At 35.0% G+C, this 5,000-nt stretch overlaps 1 protein-coding gene across 1 annotated transcript in view; it reads left to right on the top strand.

The window, feature by feature from the left end:
• LOC119575055 overlaps positions 1 to 162 on the top strand; it is a 1,444-nt gene extending 1,282 nt beyond the window's left edge. Inside the window, exon 2 of the mRNA XM_037922436.1 lies at positions 1 to 162. This exon is cut by the window's left edge and continues 1,125 nt beyond it. The gene's annotated coding sequence lies outside the window, so the exon portion shown is untranslated.
• The last annotated feature ends 4,838 nt before the right edge of the window (positions 163 to 5,000 follow it).

Genomic DNA, 5,000 nt, shown 5'->3' with positions numbered 1-5,000 from the left:
TTTACTATAAGTCCGTCATGTGTATGTCAATCTTGGCTGTAGTGTTGACACTTGCCATGTCATACTGTACACATTTTAAGAGCGTAGTCATGTCAGAAATATGGTATCATTACAATTATGGTATTATGGAGTCTTTTGTAAATACATAGATTGTGAAAGTAACGAGTAATTTATTCCCTGATACATTAACAATCATGGTCACTATTACAAATCCAGAATAATTTCTCCTTTTCTCCAATTCTATATCATGTTGAATCCTCTCTATATATATCAGTTTCTGGCCTCATTTCTCTCTCTCTCTTTTTTCCCTCTTCTTGACTATCTCCCTGTGGTTTTCTCTTTTTCTCTCTCTTTCTCTCGGGTATGACAGGAAAAAAGTAATTTCTATTTCGTCTGCACAAATACCAGAATAATTCCTCTTTTTATAGAGCTCTTTATTATTACAGTCCTCTATCTCTCTAAAACTATCTATCCCTTCTTTATCTTGCACCCTCCCTATCTCTTTTTTCTATCTCTTTTTTTTCCTTCTCTTACCCTCTCTGCTTTCCTCTCCCTCTCTCTCCTTTTAGCTCTCTCTTTCACCCTCTCTTTCTCCGCTTCCTTTTTTCTCTATCTCACACACACCTCTCTCTCTCCTTCTCCTTTTAGCTGTCTCCCTTTCACCCCTTCTCTCTCTCTATTTCACTCTCTTTCTCTCTCTCTCTCTCTCTCTCTCTCTCTCTCTCTCTCTCTCTCTCTCTCTTTCTCTCTCTCTCAGTAGTTAGTTCAAGGTTTACATCCTGAAAGTGTGCCAGGGATCCATCAAAAGGTACGCCACCCATTGGTGTCTCATGGTCTGTCAACCCTTGGAAAGAAAACTACGAAATGTCACTTCCAGTCAGGCACTGTTGGAACATGTGTAAGTAGAATTTGTGTACTTTGTAACTTCGCACATGTCGATCATTATATTCACCAGTTTGTCTCTATCGTGGGCCTTGTTTATGAGTTCCTCGTTCGTTATCACATGCAATTGATATCCACAACTGAATGTTATTTTTCCAATAAGCATTGAAGGAAAATGGTACATGGATAACACTGAGAGTGTTATAAAGGTACGATTAAGGAATAACAACAACAGTGGTGTTGTTATTCCTTAATTATTCCCTATGTAGGATATCCGGATACCTTGTACGTCAGTGCATGCAGGTATGGATTCAGATGGTGAAAATAATGTGGATACCCGCGGCTGAGGATAAATGATTCACCTTTGATATATATGTATGTGCGTATATATCTATATATATCTACCTATCTCTCTATATATATGTGTGTGTGTGTGTGTGTACATATATACATATATGTGTGCGGTGTATGTATATATAGATGTAGATATGTGTATATATATAGATATGTGTGTATGTGATATATATATATATATATATATATATATATATATATATATATATATATATATATATATATATATATATATATTACTGCATATGGATGTGTTTGTGTGTGTCATAAGAGAGAGTTTACTATTCAAAATCAGTGCCAACTGTAAGATACTCTCAATGTTTTAGATTACTTTTTTATTATCATTATAAATAATACCTTTTATAGTGATTTTGGAATCCATATCGATGATCTGCGATATCTTGGTGGATAATCAGTGTTCTTTAGAAGCATAAAGATAAGAAGTAAATGCTACAGGAAGTAAATGCTACAAAGGAAATGTAGACCAGTTACATACTTCTTGTCATTTTGAATTAGTTTTTCCTCGCTAATAAATGGTGCCGTACAGCCGTCTTATAAATAAGTTTGCCTTTTTTTTTTTTTTTCCTTTTTCTCTTTTTACTCTTTTTTTTTTTTTTTTTTTTTTTTTTTGCTTGGGATACACCTGTAAGGTTATGTAAATGAGGAACCCAAATGAGGCCACCCGTGAGGCGGGAGACTTCAGGCTTAGGGGCCAAGGAAAGTGAGGGGCCCCGTTCGTCCCTCGAAAAGGGGGTGAGGGAACCAAGCTGAAAGCTCGGAACCACACGACCTCACAAGCCAACTATCCCCGGAGATGCAGGCCTACCAGGACAGTGACCAATATGAAGATGATACATGATAAATCAAATACAAAATCCTAAAATGAACAAAAGGAACCGTGCAGAGGGTGCCAAAGTTAATACGAAAAGAAAAATGCCAGAAGGGCTTAAGAATTAATTTAAAAAAAAAAGACACTAGAAGGACTTAAGAAAAACTGAAAGCATATCAGAAGGGCTTAAAAACAGCAAAAAGAACTAACATCTAAGTTACAATAAGAAAAGAGACACGAGAAAGGGGCAATAGGTGACATGAGAGGAAGTAAAGGAGATCGTAAAAATAGACAGAAGAGAAAAAGAAAGCAAGAGATCAAGTAAAAGGGTAAAGCATGAGTAAAAGAAACGAGTAAAATCACAAAATGAAAGTAAGTAAAATTCAGATTAAGTAATAAGTAAAAGTCAAAGCACACATGATTCACAATAAAGCGTAATGTAAAAGAATAAAACACGTCCGGCAAAGATCCACTTAGGCAAGTAAAAAGGGGCAGCACAACTTTGTTTCCAGCATCCGTGGTGTAAAATTCAGACAGGTAATCTAAAAGGTAAAGTCACAGAACAGACACAGTATCCACTTCATTTCCTAAACAAAAACAGGGGGTTACTTTAACTCCCGCGGACGGAAGCGTGGCACATAAAATTGTAAAATAATAAATAGGAAATGTTATGATGAAATAAATTATACAGATGATAAAACCATAAACAAAAGCAATCTGCTGCGATTCCTTAATAAAAATCGTAAAATAAGTTACTTTCTCTCGCTGTAAAACAGAGATTGAAAGGATGAATAAGTAAAAAGAAACTATAAAAAATAAACTGAACTTACAATGCAAAGGATAAAAAAGTAAAAAGAAAGATGCACTCGCAACAGATGTGGATGTTCTGCTATCTGTACATCATGTGAAGCATCTTAAAATATGTGGATAACGAAAGGATCTCAATGAACGTTTTATTTTAAAATGTACAAAAAGGTATAAATAAAAGTAAAATACGTGCTAATAAAGCCAGCATAAAACATAGATAAAAATACGTATAGAAATAAGGCTGGCAAAGGGATGTGGTCCGGCTGTGCTCGACTCGCCCTGTGGATTACGGCAGGATGCTAGGTAGGATAGGGGTAGGATAGGAGCAGGAGAGGATAGAGTTAAAGGTAGAAGGTAGGGCGAACGGGAAACAGAAATAGAAAAGGGGGAAATCAGCGAAGAAGTAGAAAGGGAGTGAAAAAGCGAAGGAACAAAAAGAAGTTGCGAATAAGAGGGGTACGAAGGGAAATGCGGCAGGAGACAGGGCAGGATAGGGATAGGATGGAGGCAGGAGAGGAGAGGGATAGAGATAAAAGGTAGAACAAGCAGGGAAAACAAGTGGAAGGGGAGAAACTACCGTGGAAGTAGAGAGCAGGGAAAAAGCAAGGGGAGAAGAAGAGGGTGCGAATAAGGGTACGAAAAGGATAGAAGGGAGGATGGGGGGTGAAGGGTATGGTCGGGGAGGGGAAGTTAAAAACCTCACACTTCTTCGTTTTGTCATTATTCATTCATCTTCATAATCATAATAAGGAACTAAGAAAATGGCAAAGCTACAAGTTACAATATTCAAAGAGTACCTAGGCCATTGGAACATTCTGGTTTCAGTAGTAAAATTTAGCTGAAGTAAAATGACACGATTACACAAGGAACATAATATTGTAATTACCGACTGCTTTAAGTCTTTAAAAAAAAGGTTTCTCCTCAGTGTCCCCTTGAGTAATCGCTTCCAATCTGGGCGAGTAAATAGAAAATGGCTAATTTTTTCTGCTTTTGCCTGGACCTCTCACTGGAATCGTAAAAGAATAATTTTCACGTGAACTACGACGATGGAAGAAAGTAGATGCTGACCTAATTCGAAAATAACGATAAATATCACCGTAATTTTATGATGGCTAAAATTATTTCTTACCTAAAGTAGTGATATATATATATATATATATATATATATATATATATATATATATATATATATATATAGGTACACAGAAAGATGGATAAACAGATAGATGAATAGATAAGCTTGTGGAAATTAATCAAGTTGTTAGAACTCTGAGTCTCTTGTCTCTTGGTCTTACCTATGTTCCCTCGTACGTTGTAACAGTAGATTACAGAGACGCGTTGCTGATGGGCGCTTACTTGGGTGTGCAAATGTAATATTTGTCATATTTTTTCTTTTCGTTTTCACTTATCAATCCAGGAAACGTCGAAAGCTCTTGTTGTAGTTTGTATCTGTTTCATAGTCAAAGAGAATTTTGTCAATTATTGTTATTAATACGTAGTTAGCTGCTTGGAACCCCAACGCCTTAATTTTAACACTAGCGATGCCCCGTGTGTTGACTTCGTATAGCTCGTTAAAAGTTCTTGGTTTTCATATTCTAAACTAAATTTGTTGGCTTTGACTTTTCGGCAGATAAACTGCTATGCTACTATTTTATATATGCATAGTGTACTGTGTGTATATATGTAATATATATATATATATATATATATATATATATATATATATATATATATATATATATCTATATATATATATATATATATTTATATATGTATATATATGTATATATATGTATATATATGTATATATATATATATATATATTTTTTTTTTTTTTTTTTTTTTTTTTTTTTTTTAATGATGAAGTAGCAGCCCATTTCGATATGCTCTCTAATTTCCATGAATCGTTAGTTATTTTTACTGTTTGACGAAAACCTATTTCATATTGCTTCTAACTCACCGTTGCAAATGTTGCATTTATTATTGTGTGATGATAGTGTGCGTATTTTCAAAGGTGGGAAACTAGTCACTACATGGCATTAGAATCTGGAACCATAGTAAATTGTTTGTTGCTAGTTTTGTTTGCTTGTTTGTTTGTAAAGCGGTTTTGTGTGACGTCTCGAGACTT

This window comes from Penaeus monodon, chromosome 7, assembly GCF_015228065.2.
Source record: "Penaeus monodon isolate SGIC_2016 chromosome 7, NSTDA_Pmon_1, whole genome shotgun sequence".
Taxonomy (NCBI): domain Eukaryota; kingdom Metazoa; phylum Arthropoda; class Malacostraca; order Decapoda; family Penaeidae; genus Penaeus; species Penaeus monodon.
This window is presented reverse-complemented; position numbering and strand designations above follow the sequence as displayed.